Genomic DNA, 25,802 nt, shown 5'->3' with positions numbered 1-25,802 from the left:
TTGTTTGGGACTGCAAAATATTGTTTCCGCTAGGACCCGACTCTGGACGAACTGTTAAACCTTTAAAGATACAGAATAGAAAAGGCGACAAAGGAAAGGTCCTAGGAGGCTGTATATACCTCCTTCACACACAGACAGCGAGACAATGGAGGTTATGGTGAGTGGAAGGAGTCATCCGTGTCACGTTTTCCACTAATCGGCATCCCAGTACGTCCACCTGCAGTTGTGGCGAGCGAAGCAGACAGCTAGTGCAGGTCGCAGCTGTCAACTACACTAAGTGGTGAACGACTACATTTGTTCTCGCTTTTCATACCGACAATGGTTTCCCAACTGCTTGATAGAAGAGTGGCTAAGACCATGCGTGCGTAAGTCAAATGGTTCAAATGGCTCTGAGCACTATGGGACTTAACATCTATGGTCATCAGTCCCCCAGAACTTAGAACTACTTAAACCTAACTAACCTAAGGACAGCACACAACACCCAGCCATCACGAGGCAGAGAAAATCCCTGACCCCGCCGGGAATCAAACCCGGGAACCCGGGCGTGGGAAGCGAGAACGCTACCGCACGGCCACGAGATGCGGGCATGCGTAAGTCGATGTACTTCTGCCCAAGGATGGCATTTCCTATGTTTTTGTTTTTTGGTGAAATCAATTGAACGTGCAGATTTCGATGAAGTCGATGGATTTCCTAGCTACAATGAGCTTTCATTTGTTAATATTTATACTGATATTTGATGTTCGGCAGTATCTATGGTGGTCTCCACTGGGGTACCATATTCAAAAGGCCAATGAGAGAACTTTATTTTTAAGTAGGAATCATTCAGTGATATTAAGTAAATAAATGTTCACATTGTGTTCTCTGTCTGCCTGTGGGTTGTCCACGTGTGTTCAGTGAGCTGGTATTTATGTAGTAGCTTGCACGTTTCATTTTGTAACAGCGGTTATTAGCATCGCCTTTGGTACCGTCTAAAACATTTTTGTGTGCATCGTAGTTTTAGTGATGTGGATTTGCAGCATCACAGTTTAAGCGTTCTAGAGCAGCCAGTTCGTAGACTCAATTCCTTGTTTGCCTATGTGCTGTCCAGTTGTGTTCAGTGAGCTAGCTCAAAGCTGGTTGGAAACCCTTGATGACCTGGTTGTAGCTGCGTCTTCCATTACGCGACACCTGACCAGTCCGTCCTCAGTCAAGAAGAATGGTGGGCTCGCATGTCGCTGGGCGGAAGGCGCAAAATGGAACGGGCCGACCGGTTAGCCCCTTACACCTTAGCCATAGGTGAGAGGTGCTACCCAGTGTTGATAACACTTCCGAGCGAGGACGGGGTGCTTCTCTCGTTGACCCAGCAGCCGATTTTACTGGCCAGCCCGGACAAGTGCAAAGGGTGAGCATACCGTTTGTTGTGAGCTCCAATGTTAGGCGGGTAATGGAGCCCCTTAGGGGACTAGCACGCAGGGCAGGAAAGAAAGCCAGTGTGCTCTCGGTATGTTTGTGGGGGGTCTCGTCTGAGCCGTGAAGGAGACTCTACCAGTGGCTATGGAGTGCAATGGGTGCAAATGGCTGCAAATAGTGGCACCTGTCGGCACGAATGACACCTAACACTTGAATTCTAAGGCTGTCCGCGATTCCCTTCGGCGGAAGGCTGATTTAGTGAAAGCAGCTAGCACTGCGTATAGGGTGCAGGCTAAGCTCATTATTTATAGCATCGAACCCGATTATGATCCTCTGGTGTGGAGCGGAGTGGGTCTAAACGAGAAGCTCAGACGATTCTGCGGATGCGAATTTCTCGATCTCACCTAATAGGTCAGGCGTAAACTACGTGCAGGAAGGGGCTACTAGGGTAGCGGGATACGTGTGTCGCGCACATGGGAATTTTTTAGGTTACAGGAACCCTCTTGGGATCAGACACGAATTGCCTACAAAAACGGAAGATACATCAGCCACAATGTTCTCAGAGAATGCTCGTCCCCGCAGAGTGGATATCGAAAAGATTAATATGATATTAGAAAATTGCAGTAGCATCCAAGGAAAGGTCCCAGAATTAGTATTGCGTACTGAAAGCTATAATGCGCTGATCGTGGAGAATACTCAGTATTGTAGCACACTCAGTATAATGTCGTTTATTGAAACTGAACTACTCTTCTCGAACAATCACTATATACACACAAAAACGAATAAATTGTAGACGACCATTCGTCAAGAGCGTCGGTGAGATCCGTCGGAGCTGGTCCTAGCTCGGCGAGGAACTGGCTGTACTGCTGCTGCGCTGGCTTTATAAAGCGGAGGCCGGCGAAGTACTCTAACTTTCCCTGCATCTGTGAGGCGACCTTTGCAGAAAAAGGTTCGCATTAGTCTCTAGCAAGTCCTGTTTGTTTTGAAGAATTGTTTTCCTCTTGGTTGCGCCTGCAAGTGCTTGTGTGCGTTATATGGTACACAGGGGTGTCTTGAGTGTAGCCTGCCTAGCAGGGGCCGTCTGGGGCAGACGTAACAGAGTGTTAGGAACAGAAAGGTGGTTGAAGTCAATAGCAACAGAATCCTACGTTCAGAGTGGAATATTTATCCCAAGGATAGGTTATCCCCCAATGATGGCAGCGTATTTATTGCACCGTCACAGACTCAAAATGTGAATTGATCTTGGCGAAGTTAAGCATCAAAGGTTGGTCAGAAATGGGAATCAGATGCTGTTATAGACTGCCCGGGTCAGGAGCTGTAGTGGTAAAGCATTTCAGAGATAAGTTGCAGAATATATCGTTCATAACTTTCCTGATCATGTCATTGTAATAGGAGGTGACTTCGGCTAGCTAGGTATAGATTGGGAGAGTCATGCCGTCAAAACTGGTGCCAGTGACAGGGATTTTTGTGACGTCATTGTGATGCCTTGTCCGAAAATTACTTCGAGTGAATAATTTTCTCGACCCGAGGAAAAAATACCTTAGATCTCCTAGCTACTAACAGACCTGTACTTAACGTAGACAGTATCAGGGTTCATAGAGCTGTGATAGCAACTGCGACCACAGGTATTACAAAAAAGGTTAAGAAAGATGAGAAAATATTTTTGCTTAGCAAGAATGACAGGATACAAACTGCAGAATATCTGAGTAGCCAATCTCAAATACACTCCTGGAAATGGAAAAAAAAAAACACATTGACACCAGTGTGTCAGACCCACCATACTTGCTCCGGACACTGCGAGAGGGCTGTACAAGCAATGATCACACGCACGGCACAGCGGACACACCAGGAACCGCGGTGTTGGCCGTCGAATGGCGCTAGCTGCGCAGCATTTGTGCACCGCCGCCGTCAGTGTCAGCCAGTTTACCGTGGCATACGGAGCTCCATCGCAGTCTTTAACACTGGTAGCATGCCGCGACAGCGTGGACGTGAACCGTATGTGCAGTTGACGGACTTTGAGCGAGGGCGTATAGTGGGCATGCGGGAGGCCGGGTGGACGTACCGCCGAATTGCTCAACACGTGGGGCGTGAGGTCTCCACAGTACATCGATGTTGTCGCCAGTGGTCGGCGGAAGGTGCACGTGCCCGTCGACCTGGGACCGGACCGCAGCGACGCACGGATGCACGCCAAGACCGTAGGATCCTACGCAGTGCCGTAGGGGACCGCACCGCCACTTCCCAGCAAATTAGGGACACTGTTGCTCCTGGGGTATCGGCGAGGACCATTCGCAACCGTCTCCATGAAGCTGGGCTACGGTCCCGCACACCGTTAGGCCGTCTTCCGCTCACGCCCCAACATCGTGCAGCCCGCCTCCAGTGGTGTCGCGACAGGCGTGAATGGAGGGACGAATGGAGATTTGTCGTCTTCAGCGATGAGAGTCGCTTCTGTCTTGGTGCCAATGATGGTCGGATGCGTGTTTGGCGCCGTGCAGGTGAGCGCCACAATCAGGACTGCATACGACCGAGGCACACAGGGCCAACACCCGGCATCATGGTGTGGGGAGCGATCTCCTACACTGGCCGTACACCACTGGTGATCGTCGAGGGGACACTGAATAGTGCACGGTACATCCAAACCGTCATCGAACCCATCGTTCTACCATTCCTAGACCGGCAAGGGAGCTTGCTGTTCCAACAGGACAATGCACGTCCGCATGTATCCCGTGCCACCCAACGTGCTCTAGAAGGTGTAAGTCAACTACCCTGGCCAGCAAGATCTCCGGATCTGTCCCCCATTGAGCATGTTTGGGACTGGATGAAGCGTCGTCTCACGCGGTCTGCACGTCCAGCACGAACGCTGGTCCAACTGAGGCGCCAGGTGGAAATGGCATGGCAAGCCGTTCCACAGGACTACATCCAGCATCTCTACGATCGTCTCCATGGGAGAATAGCAGCCTGCATTGCTGCGAAAGGTGGATATACACTGTACTAGTGCCGACATTGTGCATGCTCTGTTGCCTGTGTCTATGTGCCTGTGGTTCTGTCAGTGTGATCATGTGATGTATCTGACCCCAGGAATGTGTCAATAAAGTTTCCCCTTCCTGGGACAATGAATTCACGGTGTTCTTATTTCAATTTCCAGGAGTGTATTTAGTGCTAAAGATGTGGAGCTCAAATTGAGAAAAAAATCAAAAGCGTCCTCCAATTTGCCTTAGACACGTATATTGCGAGCAAGTTACTAAGATCCTCTGTGGTTCAATAGCTGTGTTAGAAAACTGCAGCGTACAGAAAGAGAGCTTCATGACAAATTCAAGAGAGGTCAAAACGCAGCTGAGACAAAAGCAGAGCGAAGCGACAGTGCTCTTAAGGAGTGCAATGGACAAGTGTTCAACGACTTTGAAAGAAAAAATTTGTCAACCGACCTGACTAAAAATCCCAAGAGATTTTGGTCTTATGTTAAATGGGTAAACGGTCCGAAATCATCTGTTCAGCCACTCAGTGAACATACTGGCACCGAATCGGAAGATAACAGAGAGGAAGCCGAAGTACTAAATTCGATCTTCCGAAATTGTTTCACGATGGAAGATCGTAATACGGTCCCTCCTTTCAATCATTTTACGGACATCGAAATGGGAGACACTGAGACAACCGATTGCGGAATAGAAAAGCAGCTACAGTGACTTAGTAGTGGAAAGGATCAGAGTCAGATGAGATACCTGTAAGATTCTACAAAGATTACGCGAAAGAATTTGCTTCGCTTGTAGGAACTGTTTATCTTTGTTCGCTGGAGCAACGAAGGGCGCCTAGCGACTGGAGAAAGACTCAGTTCATTCCCGTTTTCAAGAAGCGTCGTAGGATAAATCCACGTAATTATAGGCCGTTGACGTCAATGTATTGTAGAATTATGGAAAATGTTTTATGCTCAAGTATTACGACGTTTTTGGAGAACGAAAAACTCCTCCATAAAAATCAACACGGTTTCCGCAAACAGAGACATGCGAAACTCAGCTCGCTCTTTCCTCCATGCGATACATAGTGCTGTAGAAAACAGGAAGCCATTTCACATCGGCCTATAGTGCTGTTTAGTGAAAAAAACACGAGCTTAACGAGCATCAGACCAGACTTGGGACTGGATTCAAGACTTCCTTGCAGACAGATGTTCTGTCATACCCACAAGCGCCGGAACCAAGACGAAGAACGGAAGACCAGAGAAGGCGTTGAGGAAACATCAGCCAATAGCCCGCTGACAAAAGAATCGCGCCGCGCTAGGAGCGACATCTGCAAGGCGTAAATATGTGCGCAACTCTTGCCAGTCTCGCCAGACATTAGTTCTCAGATTGGCTCCGTATACGGACATTAGTGGACGGTTGTAAACAGATTGTAGTGATCCGTATCAATTGATTACTTGGACTTTGACTATAGCGAAGACTATTGCTGTTTGCATTTCACTTTCGACACCAACGTAACTTCAAATGGTTCAAATGGCTCTAAGCACTATCGGACTTAACATCTGAGGTCATCAGTCCCCTAGACTTAGAACTTCTTAAACCTAACTAACCTAAGGACATCACACACATCCATGCCCGAGGCAGGATTCGAACCCGCGACCGTAGCAGCAGAGCGGTTCAGGACTGAAGCGCCTAGAACCAATGTAACTCCAAAGTTTTGTCAAGCTGCTTTATAGAAATAAGACCACTAATGTTATATGTTTGAATTGTTGTATAGCATCCCGAGAACGCAGGATGCTTCAGGCACCGTATAAGCAACGAGTGGGTAATATCCAAGAACAGAAGCAAATCCACGGCCGAGAATCTCTCTCTTCAGGGCTGCAAAAAATATGGAAATCGCATGGGGAGAGATCGGAACTGTGTGGAGGATGTGTAAGGGCTTCTGCAGCATAATCGAAACATTTGAGCTCGCCCATTCGATTTCCATATCGTTGGTGCCCTGAAGAAGGAGATTAGTGGCCGTCAATTTGCTTTTCACGCCTGGATACGATCATGTTTCCATAGGCAACCGCATTTTTCCATGACGGCATTACAGCCTTGTCCCACACTGGGATATATGTATTAACATTTATGGCGATTACTTTTGAAATAATAAACAGTTTTCTTACAATGGAAAATCCAGGACGGAATGTAACAATATTATGAGAAGGAAAGTTGCTACTCACCATATAGCGGGGATGCTGAGTCGCAGACAGGCACAACGAAAAGACTCTCTCAATTACAGCTTTCAGCCGTTAACGCCTTCGTCAACAATAGACAGACATACGCTTGCACACAGGCACACACTCACGCAAAAGCAACTCACACTTTTGCGATTGCGTGAGTGAGAATGTGTTTGTGTGTGTGTGTGTGTTTCCTCAGTTGCTCACTTAATAAACTTAATAAACCACTGTTTCAGAATGGTCTCACAAATGTGACTGCGCAACATGTTAGTGAGATGACTTTTTTGTAAACTCCACTGTGTTTAGGCAAAAGAAATTATAAATGGGTAACACACCAAGCAAATATAAATCGATGCATTTTCAGTGGAACTCTTTTCAGATGCTAGCCAAAGAAGAAGTGATAGACTGTTTTGGTCAGCATGCAGGTATGGGCGTGGAGGGGCTCCAGTTAATATTTACAAAAAAATGGGAGTTTCAGTTTAGAGCGGCACTTCGCTTCCGGCGCTCGATATTTCCGCTACAGCGCCTGCCCATAACCCCCACCACCACCACTCTATCCCCACATGCTCTGCCAACTGCACATCTACTGGCCACAGTATTTTGTACAGCATCTAGAAGGTAACCCCTGCCAAGCACCGTACAGTGGCTATCAGAGTACGTATGTAGACGTAGATTATGTATGCAAAAGTAGTTTCTATCACTAAAACCTTTCTCTATAAATATTCGTCAATTAATTAAGCCATAATGTGGCTATATTAACTGATTTATTATTAATTAAAGCATAGCCTTTTACTTACATTACATAACCAGAACCGATGAAGTCTGACACCCTTCATGGACTGCAACAGCTTAATGAAGGTGATATATGATGTAGTCAAAGTGATGCAATAGGATCTACGCCATTCACCACATATCATATTTGATGGGTCATTTCAATGAAGCAGTAGCATTGTTCACGTAAATGTTAATAATAAGCCAAAGATATCCCATTCTCAGAAATCTCAGATATCTATCTTTTACATGCAGTTGATCAGTCATGCATGAAAATCAGAAGATAACTGGAATTTCTTTATTTTATTTTTTTATTTTATTTATTTATTGTTCCGTGGGACCACATTTAGGAGAAGTCTCCATGGTCATGGAACGAGTCAATACATGAAATTATAACACGATTGTAGAAACAGATGAAAAGAAATATAAGAAACATATTCAGGCGACAAGTCGTTAGTTTAAATAAAGAAAATCAAGAATGTAACACTGGAATTTGCTTAATTTTTTAGCTCTTCCAGGAGCTCCTCGACAGAATAGAAGGAGTGAGCCATGAGGAAACTCTTCAGTTTAGACTTAAAAGTGTTTGGGCTACTGCTAAGGTTTTTGAGTTCTTGTGGTAGCTTATTGAAAATGGATGCAGCAGAATACTGCACTCCTTTCTGCACAAGAGTCAAGGAAGTGCATTCCACATGCAGATTTGATTTCTGCCTAGTATTAACTGAGTGAAAGCTGCTAACTCTTGGGAATAAGCTAATATTGCTAACAACAAACGACATTAAAGAAAATACATACTGTGAGGGCAATGTCAAAATTTCCAGACTATTGAATAGGGGTCGACAAGAGGTTTTCGAACTTACACCATACATAGCTCGAACAGCCCGTTTTTGAGCCAAAAATACCCTTTTTGAATCAGAAGAATTACCCCAGAAAATAATACCATATGACATAAGCGTATGAAAATATGCGAAGTATACTACTTTTCGTGTTTAAATGTCACTTATTTCAGATACTGTTCTAATGGTAAATAAAGCGGCATTTAGTTTCTGAACAAGATCCTGAACATGGGCTTTCCACAACAGCTTACTATCTATCCATACGCCTAGGAACTTGAACTGTTCCGTCTCGCTTATAACATGCCCATTCTGTCTGATTAAAATATCAGTTCTTGTTGAATTGTGAGTTAGAAACTGTAAAAACTGAGTCTTACTGTGATTTAGCATCAAATTATTTTCCACAAGCCACGAACTTATATCATGAACTACGTTATTTGATAATGTTTCAATATTACACACAAGATCCTTCACTACCAAGGTGGTGTCATCAGCAGACAGAAATATTTTTGAATCACCTGTAATATTAGAAGGCATATCATTTATATAAATAAGAAACAGCAGTGGCCCCAGCACCGACCCTTGGGGAACGCCCCATTTAACAGTGTCCCATTGGGACTGAACATCATTACCACTCTCAATATTGCGGAGGATTACCTTCTGCTTTCTGTTCTTAAAGTAGGAGGCGAACCAATTGTAAGCTACTCCCCTTACTCCAAAATGTTCCAACTTCTGCAGTAATATTTTGTGGTCAACACAGTCAAAAGCCTTCGTTAAATCAAAGAAAACACCTAACGTTCGCAACCTTTTATTTAATCCGTCCAAAACCTCACAGAGAAAAGAGACTATAGCATTTTCAGCTGTTAAGCCATTTCTAAAACCAAACTGTACATTTGACAGCAAATTATGTGAATTTAAATGCTGCAGTAACCTTGTATATACAACCCTCTCGATAACTTTAGCAAACACCGATGGCATAGAAATAGGTCTATAATTGTCAACATTATCCCTGTCTCCCTTTTTATAAAGTGGCTTCACTACCGAGTACTTTAATCGGTCAGGAAACCGACCACTCCTAAAGGAAAAGTTACAGATATGGCTAAGTACTGAGCTAACATACGTGGAACAATACTTCAGTTGTCTGCTAGATACCCCGTCACATCCATGAGAGTTCTTGGTCTTTAGTGATTTAATTATTAACTCAATCTCCCTCTTGTCAGTATCATGGAGGAGACTTTCAGGTAACAGTCTCGGAACACTTTTTTCTAAGAGCGCTATATGATTCCCTGTTGGGACTAGGTTTTTATTTAGTTCACCTGCTATATTCAGAAAGTGATTATTAAGTACTGTACATATATGCGACTTATCAGTAACACGGACATCCCCACTACGCACTGATCCTATATTCTCGATCTGTCTCTGCAGACCAGCCACTTCCTTTACGACTGACCGTATGGTTTTAATTTTATCCTGAGACTTAGCTATTCTATCTGCATACCACATACTTTTTGCCTTCCTAATAACTTTTTTAAGCATCTTACAATACTGTTTGTATTGGGCTGCTGCATTTAGATTGTGACTGTTTCTAACGTTTTGATATAATTGCCACTTTGTTCTACAAGATATTCTTATCCCTTTAGTCAGCCACCCAGGCTGCCTGTTTGTGCTAGTACCCTGTTTTGAACGTTCTAACGGAAAGCAACTTTCAAAGAGCACGAGAAAAGTCTTGAGGAAAGCATTATATTTATCGTCTACTGTATCAGCACTATAAACATCTTGCCACTCTTGTTCCTTGATAAGGTTTACAAAAGTCTGTACAGCAACTGGATCAGCTTTCCTAAAAAGTTGGTAACTATATTTAACATGTGTTGCAGCACAAAAATCTTTTAGACTTAAAATTTGTGCATCATGATCTGAAAGGCCATTCACCTTTTTGCTAACAGAATGCCCTTCTAATAATGACGAATGAACAAAAATATTGTCTATGGTTGTTCTACTGTTCCCTTACACTCTCGTTGGAAAGAATACGGTTTGCATAATATTATATGAATTAAGGAGGTCTACCAGCATCCTTTTCCTTGCACAGTCACTTATACAATTAATATTGAAGTCACCACATATAACTAACTTTTTGTATTTCCTATAAAGTGAACCAAGAACCTCCTCTAGCTTTAGCAAAAATGTTGTGAAATCGGAGTCTGGGGATCTATAAATAACAACAGTAAGAAGTTTAGCTCCACTAAATTTAACCACACCTGCTCAACATTCAAACACCTTTTCAGTGCAGTACTTTGAAACATCAATTGACTCAAATGGGATACCGTTTTTCACATACATGGCTACTCCCCCACACCGCAAAGAGCTCCTAGAAAAGCTGCCAGCCAACCTGTATCCTGGTAAAGGAAGCCTCTGAATTATCTCCTTATTTAAGAAGTGTTCAGATATACCAATAATTTCAGAGTCAACATCTATAAGCAGTTCACTAACTTTATCTCTAATACCTTGTATATTTTGATGAAATATACTAATTCCCTCATTAATCGGATACCCAAGCTTTGTAGAAAGTGGTTTCTTTGTTAGAGAGACTTCCCTTAAGCAGGAATACCTATCAGCTGACTTCAATCTAAAAAAGGTACAGCTCTAACACCCACAACTACCGGAATTTTCCCATGAGTGATCCCACCACCCCCACCTTTGCTGTCACCTATAAGTTTTGCCAACCTCCCCTTCCCCTACCTGTTCGTTATCATGAAAAACTTTGTAGAGTTATTTAACAATTAACACTTTAATGTTTTTGTGATATAGTAGCGTAAACGGACTACTATTCAACTGATAAGAATAACTGCGTTACAGTGAATCTACACGTTTCTTCCGTCCTTTGAATTTTTACCTGAGATAACAACACAGAAATTAGTTAATGAAACCAAGGTAAGCTTTATCTACGTTTCAAGAAAGCCTACACTGTCTGAAGATGTTAGAGGCCATTATCTGATAGTTTTGTGCACGGGAAGAAGCAAGAACACCTTTTAAATATATTATGTGGTTTACTCGAGCTGTGATACTGTCAGGAATTACCATGAGTTTCCAATAGCTTCTAGCCATCATACAAAGACATTTCAATCGTAACTAGAAATATCTAAGGATTTCTCAACTTAAGTTCAGTTGGAATTTTTTTGGTGAAGAACCTGCTGAAGATTTCGTTTGAGTATTTTTGATACATCCTTGGTATCAAGAACAGATAGATCTCGAGGTATATATTGTTTTATTTAGCTGTATATCTCTAGCGCTCAAACGAAGGTTACATTTTCATTTCTTTTTACATACATAAATATATACGTAGAGCGGTTGCTGTTAACAAGGCATTTCAAACATGTTTATATGTTTTTCAGGCTAAGAAAATAAATCTGCCTGAATAACAATGAGATAAAACGAGTAGAAGTCTCAGTGATATAAGAACCAGTACGAGAAAGTAATTAACAGTTTGCTTTCAACTCCTATGCATCGTTTGGCACCTTATCACTCCTAATGTGAGTGAATAAACAGACCACCAATAGCTGTTTTAAACGCTAAATCCTCATTTTTTCTTACAAGCTTAGAAAGTAGTCACTCGAATAATATTGAAAGACAGAGTGAACGGTCACAATATGTGAAAGTTAATTCATTGTTACGTAATATCATCTTTCATAATCTCTACAGTCTTTGAGAGTGTGTTAGCCATTCCTTTATTCTGACGCCAGCAGCTGAAAAATTTGATGTTTCTTTCATGGTAAGCGACAACCTACGTCTTCTTGCAATAGTTCGGCCGTGTTCAATTCTGGCAGTGACCGTGTACGTGTGGGACAAGTTTGACGGTTAGCGGAACAGGGCGTGGCGCGGTTGTCTTATTCGTGGCTGCCGCTCAAGCGATTTATTGGCGACGTGCCGAAAGAACGAAGCCGTTGGTGCTACCGACAAATTGGATTCCGGTCCGAAGCAGCTATAGATGCGAAAACAATATTGAGAGCCGGATATTCATCGTATTACCGTGCGAATATGGCGCGTCGTTTGTCAGACAGTCGACGAGGGCCGTGAATCTTAGACGTAGAGGAACTTCAACAAGTGTTCTCTCATGTATAGTTCAAAAATGGTTCAAATGGCTATGAGCACTATGGGACTTAACTTCTGAGGTCATCCGTCCCCTAGAACTTAGAACTACTTAAACCTAACCAACCTAAGGACATCACACACATCCATGCCCGAGGCAGGATTCGAACCTGCGACCGTAGCGGTCGATGTTAGAAATCCTGAGGGTTAAGGGTGAGGTATATGGAAAGACGGGTAATATGCAAAATGTACAAGAACCAAGAGGGAACAATAAGACTGGAAGACCAAGAACTTAGTGCTCGGATCAAAAAGGGTGGAAGACAGGGATTTAGTCTTTCGCCGTTGCTGTTCTATCTGTACGTCGAAGCAGCAAAGACGGAATTAAAAGAAATGTTCAAGAGTAGGATTAAAATTCAAGGTGAAATGATATCAATGTCAACATTACAAGACCTGTTGAATGGAATTGTCTTATGAGTACAGAATACGGATTGAGAGTAAATCGAAGAAAGACGAAAGTAGTCAGAAGTAGCAGAAATGAGAACAGCGACAAACTTACCATCATAACTGGCGAGCACGAAGTGTAAGAATTTACGGAATTCTGCTACCAAGGCAGCAAAATAAAAAGCGGACTAGCAAGGCAAAAAAGGGGACTTGTGCCTAAGAGAAGTCTACTAGTATCAAACATAGACCTTAATTTGAGGAAGAAATTCTGAGAATGTACGTTTGGAGCACAGCATTGTATGAGGCATGGGTGGGAAAACGAAACAGAGGATAACAGAAGGATGTGAGATGTAGTGCTACAGAAGAATGTTGAAAATTAGGCGGACTGAAAAGGTAAGGAATGAGGAGGTTCTGCGCAGAATCGGAATGTATGAAAAACGCTGGTAAGAAGAAGGGACATGATGACAGGACATCTATTAAGACAACAGGGAATAAATTCCATGGTGCCAAAGGGAGCTGTAGAGGGTGAAAACTGTAGAGGAAGAGAAAGACTGGGACACAGCCAGCAAATAATTGCTACTCTGACATGAAAATATTATCACAGGTGAGGAATTCATCCCCCGCTCCTCAAAAAGAAAAAGATCAATGGCGTTCGCAACAATTAGAAATTTATAGAATAAGGAGGCACAAGATTCCGAATTATCAAAATATTTGTGCTCTATGTAACTGATTTATGGATATAAGAGCATGTCTTAAATTTAACTGGAGGTACACAAACCTTATTGAATTTAACAGGAGGTACACAAACCTTATCGCCACAGAATTGATTTTTATCCACTCAATTCTTTTGAAGGTAGATTATTTGAATTAATGAATGGAAACGATTGCTATATATCTATTTTATATTTATACAGGGTGTTACGAAAAGGTACGGCCAAACTTTCAAGAAACATTCCTCACACACAAATAAAGAAAAGATGTTACGTGGACACGTGTCCGGAAACGCTTAATTTCCATGTTAGAGCTCATTTTAGTTTCGTCAGTATGTACTGTACTTCCTCGATTCACCACCAGTTGGCCCAATTGAAGGAAGGTAATGTTGAGTTCGGTGCTTGAGTTGACATGCGACTCATTGCTCTACAGTACTAGCATCAAGCACATCAGTACGTAGCATCAACAGGTTAGTGTTCATCACGAACGTGGTTTTGCAGTCAGTGCAATGTTTATAAATGCAGAGTTGGCAGATGCCCATTTGATGTAAGGATTAGCACGGGGCAATAACCGTGGCGCGATACGTTGTATCGAGACAGATTTCCAGAACGAAGGTGTCCCGACAGGAAGACGTTCGAAGCAATTGATCGGCGTCTTAGGGAGCACGGAACATTCCAGCCTATGACTCGCGACTGGGGAAGACCTAGAACGACGAGGACACCTGCAATGGACGAGGCAGTTCTTCGTGCAGTTGACGATAACCCTAATGTCAGCATCAGAGAAATTGCTGCTGTACAAGGTAACGTTGACCACGTCACTGTATGGAGAGTGCTACGGGAGAACCAGTTGTTTCCGTACCATGTACAGCGTGTGCAGGCACTATCAGCAGCTGATTGGCCTCCACGGGTACACTTCTGCGAATGGTTCATTCAACAATGTGTCAATCCTCATTTCAGTGCAAATGTTCTCTTTACAGATGAGGCTTCATTCCAACGTGATCAAATTGTAAATTTTCACAATCAACATGTGTGGGCTGACGAGAATCCGCACGCAATTGTGCAATCACGTCATCAACACAGATTTTCTGTGAACGTTTGGGCAGGCATTGCTGGTGATGTCTTGATTGGACCCCATGTTCTTCCACCTACGCTCAATGGATCACGTTATCATGATTTCATATGGGACACTCTACCTGTGCTGCTAGAACATGTGCTTCTACAAGTACGACACAACATGTGGTTCATGCACGATGGAGCTCCTGCACATTTCAGTCGAAGTGTTCGTACGCTTCTCAACAACAGATTCGGTGACCGATGGATTGGTAGAGGCGGACCAATTCCATGGCCTCCACGCTCTCCTGACCTCAACCCTCTGGACTTTCATTTATGGGGGCATTTGAAAGCTCTTGTCTACGCAACCCCGGTACCAAATGTAGAGACTCTTCGTGCTTGTATTGTGGACGGCTGTAATATAATACGCCATTCTCCAGGGCTGCATCAGCGCATCAGGGATTCCGTGCGACGGAGGGTGGATGCAAGTATCCTCGCTAACGGAGGACATTTTGAACATTTCCTGTAACAAAGTGTTTGAAGTCACGCTGGTACGTTCTGTTGCTGTTTGTTTCCATTCCATGATTAATGTGATTTGAAGAGGAGTAATAAAGTGAGCTCTAACATGGAAAGTAAGCGTTTCCGGACACATGTCCACATAACATATTTTCTTTCTTTGTGTGTGAGGAATGTTTCCTGAAAGTTTGGCCGTACCTTTTTGTAACACCCTGTATATCTTATAACTTTTTGTATTGTCACTTGTCATTACACGATGTAAAATTGCATCCTCACATGACTACAATCAGCTTTTCGAATGAGTAAGTCAATACAATAACAAAATAATAAAAAAAAATATTTTTTTCATACGGCAAAAATGTTAGGGTGATACTGAAAATGAGCAATATAAAATAGAAACAAAACTGAAAATGGACTGAGAAAATAATGTTGAACATAAAGAAAAATAACCAAGAATGCCAATGAGTAATAGTCCTCAAAGCGGAGAAACTGGAGATAAACTTTAAGAAATGCTTATTCAACTTCGATTCATGTATATCTCTTTTTTTGATTAAAAACCTCATATGACCATGTTAATGGACTTACTGCAGTAATTTTATGTCGGCTGACACAGAATTGAACAAAACTTGTTTTGAAAGCAATTTGTTTTGGTTTGTTGGGGTAAGGTGTATCCCAGTTCCAGCATTAGACGCAAAACAACTCTTATATTGCTTGTTAAAGCGATTCTTCAGTCTGAAACTGAAAAACGTTTGTCCGTGTCTCACCAGGTTGACAGATTATTGTTTTAGCTTTGCGAAGCGAACTGAAGGATTCATAACTTTGCAAGTTGCGATGAACTGCATCCAACCGAGTTTGAACAGCTCCAAATTACCGAAGAAGATGTCCTTTTATTTAAATTTGACATTTGTTGTCTCAGGTCTTGTCTCAGTTCAACAGATCCATTTTCTTCAATAAATGAAGGGGATAAACATACCTTCAGTATGGCATGGCTGACTAAAATCGTGCTGTATTACCAGAAATCATGATTTAATCTTCCTAGAGGTATTGAAATAAATAAATGGTGAAGGCTGAAAACTTACGCTGGACTGGGACCCGAAGCTCGACGCTCTGATTTTCTAGAAAGGTTATTTTAACCCCCTCAGCTATCTGGACACATTTCCTGTCAACCAAAATTCTCAACCTAAATCAAACAATGGAATGTAACAATATCAGAGAAGGAAAGTTGCTACTCACCATATAGCGGAGATGATGAGTTGCAAATGGACACAACAAAGAGACTCTCACAGTTAAAGCTTCCGGCCATTGGCCTTCGTCAACAATAGACACACAAACGCACACGCACACACACACGCTCACGCAAACGTAACTCACACACACGACTGTAGTCTCAGGCAACTGAGACCAGTGTGTGTGTGTGTGTGCGTATGTGTGTCTACTGTTGACGGAGGCCAATGGCTGGAAGCTTTATCACTGTGAGAGTCTTTTTGCTGTGCGTATGTGCAACTCAGCATCTTCGATATATCGTGAGTAGCAACTTTCCTTCTCTAATATTGTTAAATTCTCAACTTGTCACGCTCAAGTAGTACCCTCATCCAAAAACCCCACTGCTTGGACATGTGCGACAAAACAGGCACCACAACATATCAACAAGTAGTTACTTTGAGTGTGGATGCACCATATCTTCCGAACCCATGCGGGGCTTAGTGAATGTTACGAGCAGGGGCCGCTACTTCCTAGTGACAGAGTGAGAACTTGGGTTGGACAGGAAGTGTGCCTGGATGGCTGAGTCAGTTCTGGCAACCATTCTAGAGAAGGGAAGCATTATAGTTCGAGTCGAGTTCCGGTCTGTTACAAATTTTCGGCGTCCACCATTGATTAATTTCAATGTCTCTAGGGGCCTGAAGTCTTGATTTCTCGTAATATAGTTTGTTTATGGCCGCTGTACCATGAATGGTGTCTGATCTGTTGGACATATCCGACATAACAGACACCACATATCAATATAAAATCGCTCTGCTGCGCAAAACTGAATATATTTCCTCAAAGTCGTGGCGGGTTTCCTACGCCCACTTTTCTTTTCCCTGTTTTCACTTGCTGCTTTTTTCCTTATGACCCACCTTCTGCTTGCTTGTGGTGGGTCATTATTTGTCTCACAGACGTTTAGCCGGTGCGGTGGCTCGTGGGGTCAGATCATGCCAGCTCCACCTCCCATCGCACCGTTGCCCGAATCGCCACGTGGAGGTAAGCTTTTTTATTTCATTTCCTTCTGTCGTCTTTATCTTTTTTCTTTTTTTCTTTCTTTCTCTTTTGTTTTAATATTTCTTGTTGATCATCTTTCATTGTTTGGTCTGCAGCAGAGAAAAACATTCATGAAATTAACAAAATGTTGGAACATCGAAATTTAAGCCATAATTATATCTTTAGGAAGAATTGAAACAGAAGGTAGGAAAGATAATAGTGGAAGAATGTCCCCCCACCACGTGTGTATGACGGTGAGTGTCTTGCAGTTGTCCATCAAGCCGCTGACCGCCAATCACCATCTAAATCTAACAACTGCTCTAGATCTCGTGTTAACAAAATCTTAACTTCTAACAATTGTCTTTACAATATATTATTTATTATTATTATTATTTATGAATTCTCCCAATAACGGAAGACATTAAGCAAATGACATTAAGCAAATGACAATCAACTTTTTTTCTGGTTCTTCTTGTTGCTCCAATAGATCTTCATTCTTTTTGAGAAGGCTTGCTTTCGCTCTTCTGACCACTTCGGTCTGTACTGTTTTTGTTTTGGTTGCTCTGGTAAAACTTTCCACTTCTCTACTTTGTGCTTAAAAGTATCTCTGTCTGAAATATCGGTTGCTGTTATATCCGCGTTGGTGAGGTCTTTTCTAACTTCGATCATCCAAGGTGTTGAAGCTTTAAGTGAGGTTACGTAATTTATTAGCTTTCTGGTCAAACGGTTTTCTGGTAATCTGCTAAGATGACCAAAGAATTTCAGTCGCCTTTTCTTAAAATCAATTTCTATGTTTGAAAACTTTTCTGTTGTTTTGATTGTTTGCAGTCTGTAGCCATCTTTAGTCTGTCTCGCTCCTAAAATTTTCCTAATGATTTTTCTCTCTTCTTTTTTGATGTCTTCGAGTTCTCGCTTTCTGTTCAGTACTAGTGTTTCACTTGCATAGAGGACTGTTGGTTTTATGACGGTATTGTAATGCCGAATTTTAGTTTGTCTTGACAAGGATTTCTTGTTGTAGAGGTTGTGGACTAACCAGAATGCTTTTTTGACTTTTTGTAAACGATTTTGCTGTGATACTATTTCTTGGCCTGTTGGTTCAATGTATTCTCCGAGGTACTTAAAATACGGGATTCTATTGATTTTGCCATATTTTGTTTTTAAGCTTGCGATTTCTACTTTTGAACATAGGAATTCAGTTTTTTCAAATGAGATTTGTAGCCCAACTTTCTCAGCACATTCTTTGAGTGTGTCAATCTGTTTAATGGCGGTCTGCTCATCCTCCGCTAGTATTGCTAGATCATCTGCAAAAGCGAGGTATGGAATGTAAAGATTGTTTTTGGAAAAGCCAAGTGAAATTGGTTTCCAACACTCATTTTTCCGTAGTTGTTTCTCCCATTCCTCCATAACTTTGTCAAGAACGATGTTGAACAAAAGAGGAGAGAGTCCATCGCCTTGTCTCACACCTGTCTGAATGCCGAAGGGCTCCGAAATTTCTCCCATGAATTTTATTTTAGACTTCGTGTCAGTTAGTGTTTGTTTTATTAGTTCTCGTGTCTTGTAATCTAATCCCCTTTCTTCTAAAATTTGAAATAATGAGGGTCTATCTATTGAATCGTATGCTTTCTTAAAGTCTACAAATGTGCATACTAATGGCTTTTGTCTGAGAGCTCGCATTTTGACTATGGTTTTGAGGTTAAAAATTTGTTCTGGGCATGACCTGTTTGTTCTAAATCCTGCTTGGTATTCAGATAATTTTGATTCTAGTTGTTCTTGTGTTCTCTTCAGGAGACAGGCTGACAAAATTTTATAGGTGACTGGTAAAAGCGAGATCCCTCTATAGTTGTTCACATCTGATTTGTCACCCTTTTTGTGTAGTGGGTGAATTAGTGCGATCTTCCAGTCATCTGGGATTTTTTCGGTTTGCCAAATATTTTGGATAATGTGTGTGATTTCTCTGAGTGAATTTGGACCTAAATTTTTCAGGAGTTCAGCTACAATTCCATCTTCACCTGATGCTTTGTTATTTTTAAGCTTCTGGATATGTGAATAAATTTCTTCTTTTGTTGGTGGTGCTGAGTTTTCTGATACGGTTTCTGGTTGTATTTTCGGAAACCTCTCCTTAGGTTCTGGACAGTTTAAAAGCTTTGAAAAATATTTCGCTAGTTCTTCACAATTTTCCTTATTTGTTAAGGCCAGTTTACCATTTGATTTTCGGAAGCAGAGGTTCTGTGGACAGTACCCTTTAATGTGGTTTGCAAAGGTTTTATAGAAATCGTGTGTGTTGTAATTTTTAAAGTTGTCTTCTATCGATTTTAGTTGGTCATTTACATATTTCCGTTTGTTTTGCCGTAAACTCTTGGATGCTTGTTTGCGGACTTCAAGGAATTTCTTGTGGGTTTCTTCTGATTTGTTGCAATTGTAATTTTGAAACGCTTTTTTTCTCTCTTCTAGAGCGTCTTCACATTCCTGGTTCCACCATGGGTGTTTTGGTTTTTTACGTAGTGGGATTAGTTCTTTCGCTGTTTTGAGGATTTTAGTTCGAAATTTTGGCCACTCTTCTGCAGGTTGGTCTTCCCATTTTTCTGTGATCCTCGAATCTTTAATTCTGTGTAGGTCGAACTTCGGGATCACGGGTGTTCTCCTGTTACATTTCCTTTTAGGTGTGAATTTAATTTTAATTCTAGTTAAGTAATGGTCTGAATCAACATTTGCGCCTCTGCGCACTTGTACATCATGAATTTCTTTTTGGTACTCATATGATATTGCAATGTGGTCAATCTGGAATTCTCCTAGATGATGGATGGGTGATCGCCATGTTTTTTGTTTTTTGGGTTTTTTTCGTAATGAGGTTGACATAATTTTGAGATTGTTTTGTTGGCATAACTCCACAAATCGTACACCATTTTTATTTGTAAATTTGTGCGCGGGGTAGTCCCCTACTGTCTTCTTATATTTGCGGTCCTTGCCAATTTGTGCATTGAAGTCACCAAGCAAAATTTTCACATCCTCTGTTGGAATTTTTGACATCTCTGTTTCGAGTTCTTCCCAAAATCTTTCCGTTTTTTCGGGCTCTTTTTTGTTGTCCCCATTTGTTGGTGCATGTACATTGATGAAAGTGTAGTTTTTGTTTGCATGTTTAATTCTCATTGTCATAAGACGATTGTTGATGGGTTTTACATCCTTTACTGAATCTAGAACTTTTTTGTCCACAATAAAGGCCATGCCAAATAGTGCTGCTCCTTTACAAATTGTCTTGTTCGTTCCACTTTTGAAAATTCTGTAATTATTATAGTCTACTGTTTCTGAGTCCCTGAAGCGTGTTTCTTGTACGGCGAGGATTTGGATTTTCTATTTAGTTAATTCTGTCGTGAGGTTGTGCAATTTTCCTGTTTGAATGAGCGTCTGAATGTTAAAGGTGCCAATGTAAGTATGTGTTTTCTGCGGTAGTTTACCAGAGCACTCCGACTTGCTCTCTCGTATAAGTCCAAGCTCCCCAGAATCCGAATGCTTGGTTGCCACTTTGCAGTGGGTGGATTGTCCACCTGGGGTAATTTTGTCTTTACTTGTACGAGTCATGTTTGCTTGTTATTTATTTTCTAGCTTTCGCTAGTGGTTTAGAACCAGGGATTGTAAGTTCCTGGAGCATGTTTGCAGCCGCACCTCCTGGTGGACAGACGCTGACCATACTGCCGCTTGTTCCAAGTCAGACGCAGCACGGGTTTTGGTTGTCATTTGGTCCGCGGGTGGTATTTTATTTCCCACCTACCCGGCATATCTGCCGAGCATTCCCCTATCCGCCACCTGGGGACGCGCCCGATGGGGGTTGGCAATCCCCTCACGGGGATTGTATGTTCTTTCTCTACTTGGATAGAGTTGTTGAGATTAATGTTTTTTTGCGATTGTATTGTGTAATTAGGGTACTTCTTCATTTTCTTTTACGACCGTGTGGGATCAATATAATCACCCGATTCCACCTTGTGATTTCCTTCCTATATTTGCATATAGGCTCTTTCTCTGGCTCAGACATACTCTTTATAGATCGCTTTGGTTATATTGTCAATGAGCATGTTCAGCATGGTCCATTGGTCTTCGCCTCTGAGCACTGCGTGTATGGTCTCTTGAATATTGTTGACGTTTAAGTGTAATGTCTGTCTAAGGTTGGTATATTACCCGCAAAAAAGACAATGTGTACTGGGGAGCCCTTTTCCCCACTTGTGCATGCTGGTGTCTGCCTCAGACTCAAGCAACTTAAGTGCGTGGGGTAAGGGTGATGTACTGTTAAAAAGTGGACCATACCGCGGCTGGGATCATATGTTTGAGTTTTAGTCTCTCCCTTACATCGCGAAAGAACTGGCGTAGCCTGCGGTCCTATGCCCATAGTCCAATTTTGGGATTACGGTGTCTAGTAGGGACAGCTGGTGTCCACGAGGAAACTGAAAACCGATGTCGGGCAGCTACAATGCAGCCGTGCTTACGATGTATAGGGAATTGACGCCGGACTCCACTTGCAAAGATCCTGAACAGAACGTTTTCTGCAGCCCGATGAGAGCTATGTGATGAAAAGGCAGAGGAAAGATTGGAGACTCTGTTTCGGCTCTCTTCTGTAAAGGTTTACATTCGTCTTGCGTGTAGGACACTACCGAAATCACCGCTGGTTTCCCGTGAACAGCCTGACAGGCAAAATAATTGAAGTATATAGTAGTTGCTATAACCACATTATTACGGGCAGTGCACGGCAGTTCTAAATATGACGTTCAATATGATAATTTCTAGAAAGGCATGAGAAATTTGTAATGAATAAAGCGGTACCTTCGATTCGGGAGGGAATATGTGCATCACTTGCGGACGGCTATGGTCACAAATTGATTTATAATTCCAATACTAAGTATTGAGGTGAAGACGTAAAATTCATGGACCAACGACATTAAAGAATCTGAGGGAGATTTCAATGCATTTCCCTAACGCTGTAAATACTGCTATAACGAATACCACAATAGGCAGTTCAGCTGAAAAGTGACGGACATCTCCAAAAAGGGCAATGACAGAAGTCTGGCAGACAGTGTATACGGAAGAAAAGAAAAGAAAATTGAGTATCTGTCAAATGACGATGTTTGGCTTGAGGAAAGGTAAATGCCCCAGAGAGGCAGTTCTGGTACTGCACTTGATAACGGAAGTAAGGCATTAGAAAAATCAAGTCAAGCTCATGGGATTCATCCATCTCCAAAAAGTGTTCGAAAACATAAAATTGTGGAAGACGCTCAAAGTTCTCAAGAGGGTAGATGTAAGCTATAGGAAAGATGGGAAATATACATGAACAGATTATAGAGGGAAAGGTAATAATGAAGGACCGAGGACAAACTGCTCAAGGGGCTCAATCTTTGCTGGATTCAAAACCATGTGAACGACCTGAATTTCTTGCACCATTTTCAAAAGTAATTATCCAAAAAATTACTTACAGTATTTCCATGCGTAAAATCAAAGAGTTTGCGAACTGGATTAAAATTCAGTGTGAACAGATATCAGTGATAAGATTCACTAATTGGTATTGCTACCTCAGCAAAACTGATGAAGAATTACAGGACCTGTTGAATAGAATGATCATTCTAATGGCCACACGCTATGGACTGAGAGTAAGTCAAAAAGAAACGAATGTAATGGAGAGTAGCAGAAATGAGATTAAGGATAAACTTACCACCAAAACTGGCGACCACGAAATACACGATAAGCAATTGCATCATATCTATGCTGACTACAGAGCACAGTTATATCTTCTGCCGTTAGCTCGCGCTGATGTTACGGCACTGCAGTCGTTGGCAATCGTAGGAAATTAAAAATCCAAGATGGTAGCATGCCATGCCCACTTATCTGTCGCGTGACAGGGCGCGCCCTCCTTATCTATGATGTCGTCATCATCATGTGACGCAACACACTCCTCCCCACTACCCTTTTCAGCCAGTAACAGTATAGTAAACAGTTAACCGTTTACATGTGGCTCCCAAAACCAGATTTTGTAAACCGATTTCCCAATACCGCTTCTGGGTGGTCATGTAAACACTTCCAAATCTGTTCTCGAAATCCACTTCTAGTTGCTGGCTTTTCAGTTCCGAAATCTATTTTAGCTCCTATGTAAACGCAACCAGATTTGGAACGTTCTTGGATTGTCGAGTTATGTCTTGTTTTCATAATATTCGGCTAATGTGGATGCAGAGGGATGATGTGCTGAAAATATTTACAGCCTACATACGGCTCGCCCCTTTTTGTGACAATTTGAGTCTCAGCCAAGAGCTGGAACGTCTGATGACGATGTTCGTGAAGAACATTTACAAGGAGTGGCAAATTCGGAGTTCGCCTTCGTGCTGTACCCGCTGTACAGCCAGCGGAAACAGAAGAGTATTCCTTTTTGTGGCACATTATCTGGAAAGATACGACGAATTCTCAGCAGACAGTAAGTGAAGACGGTCTTCCATCCTCTAGCTAAAATATAGGTACTTCTTAGTAGTGCCAAAGAAAACTTTGGACCACGAGAATCCTACTACCAGTGAGGCAAGACATTTATAAGTCAGACAGTGCGTACTGTTGAAGATCGTTGCCAAGGACACCAATAGCACACGAAATTATTGCAGCCTAAAAAGTCGGCAGTCACGGAACATGGGCTATCGGAATTACACTGAATAGGTTACGACCATACTAAGTTTCCGACACAGACGTCCAACTTCTGCGACTCTGTCACTAACGAATCTGTCAAGAATCGAGAAAGAGAACCGCTGACCAATCGTGGTAGCAGTTACATTCTTAGTAAGGTCTGAGAACCTGCAACTAGTGTGATTAAGAAGAGGAAGGAGATGCCCCACAACAAACTGGGCTCAGCGGCAGGTGAAGGAACAGTAGAGGTGCTGCAAGGATGTGTACCTGGGCGTGAACCTAGGATGAAGCAATGTATCAGTTGGGAGATAGGGCAAGGAGATGCTGGGCGAAGATACTGGGTAGAACGGCGCATCAGAAGGAGTGGGGGAAGAGATAAAAGAGCCACACCAGCCCCAAAGTGGTCAGTTTGTCAGCGCACCTGATGATGGCATATGCCGAAGTACTGTACGTGTTGGACACTGAGATATAGTATCAGACCCTTTTGGCGTTTTTGAGTTGGCAATGGAATTGTAAGCTTCTGTCTGACACCAATAGTGGTAATGTGGGATCGGCGGACCCAACACACCTGACGATGGCAGTGTGGTCGCTTGTTGAAATATTGTGTGCATTGGACTCTGACATCTAGCAGTTCTATGGCATCACATATTGATAATACCCTATCGGTGTCTTTAAGTAGGGTACAGAATAGCAAGTTTCCATCTGACACTGATAGCGGTTGGGTGGGATGTGACGGAGCCAATGGTGCTCGCCTGCTGAGCCACGCCTCCAGCAGCTCAGTACCTGAGTGCCCTCTGCCACTGCAGTGTAGGACGGCTGGTGTCAGCCAGACGCCCCACTTGCACTCGGAGCCACTTCACTGTGCAGACGCCGCTTAGTCCCAGCACCAACACCATTGTCCGCACTTTAGTTCAGAGAGCCTCGTCCTTGTTGATGCTGTGTGAGCTGTATTCTACACTCCTGGAAATTGAAATAAGAACACCGTGAATTCATTGTCCCAGGAAGGGGAAACTTTATTGACACATTCCTGGGGTCAGATACAGCACATGATCACACTGACAGAACGACAGGCACATAGACACAGGCAACAGAGCATGCACAATGTCGGCACTAGTACAGTGTATATCCACCTTTCGCAGCAATGCAGGCCGCTATTCTCCCATGGAGACGATCGTAGAGATGCTGGATGTAGTCCTGTGGAACGGCTTGCCATGCCATTTCCACCTGGCGCCTCAGTTGGACCAGCGTTCGTGCTGGACGTGCAGACCGCGTGAGACGACGCTTCATCCAGTCCCAAACATGCTCAATGGGGGACAGATCCGGAGATCTTGCTGGCCAGGGTAGTTGACTTACACCTTCTAGAGCACGTTGGGTGGCACGGGATACATGCGGACGTGCATTGTCCTGTTGGAACAGCAAGTTCCCTTGCCGGTCTAGGAATGGTAGAACGATGGGTTCGATGACGGTTTGGATGTACCGTGCACTATTCAGTGCCCCCTCGACGATCACCAGTGGTGTACGGCCAGTGTAGGAGATCGCTCCCCACACCATGATGCCGGGTGTTGGCCCTGTGTGCCTCGGTCGTATGCAGTCCTGATTGTGGCGCTCACCTGCACGGCGCCAAACACGCATACGACCATCATTGGCACCAAGGCAGAAGCGACTCTCATCGCTGAAGACGACACGTCTCCATTCGTCCCTCCATTCACGCCTGTCGCGACACCACTGGAGGCGGGCTGCACGATGTTGGGGCGTGAGCGGAAGACGGCCTAACGGTGTGCGGGACCGTAGCCCAGCTTCATGGAGACGGTTGCGAATGGTCCTCGCCGATACCCCAGGAGCAACAGTGTCCCTAATTTGCTGGGAAGTGGCGGTGCGGTCCCCTACGGCACTGCGTAGGATCCTACGGTCTTGGCGTGCATCCGTGCGTCGCTGCGGTCCGGTCCCAGGTCGACGGGCACG

The 25,802-nt window shown here is 43.1% G+C and overlaps 1 protein-coding gene across 1 annotated transcript in view; it reads right to left on the bottom strand.

Annotated features, from left to right (window-relative positions):
- LOC126252660 (uncharacterized) overlaps nt 1–25,802 on the bottom strand; it is a 101,506-nt gene that overhangs the window by 63,998 nt on the left and 11,706 nt on the right. The gene's annotated exons all lie outside the window — the stretch shown is intronic.

Source organism: Schistocerca nitens, chromosome 4 (genome assembly GCF_023898315.1).
Source record: "Schistocerca nitens isolate TAMUIC-IGC-003100 chromosome 4, iqSchNite1.1, whole genome shotgun sequence".
In the NCBI taxonomy this organism is placed as follows: Eukaryota; Metazoa; Arthropoda; class Insecta; order Orthoptera; family Acrididae; genus Schistocerca; species Schistocerca nitens.
The sequence above is the reverse complement of the archived record's forward strand: the minus strand, read 5'-3'. Positions and strand labels throughout refer to the sequence as shown.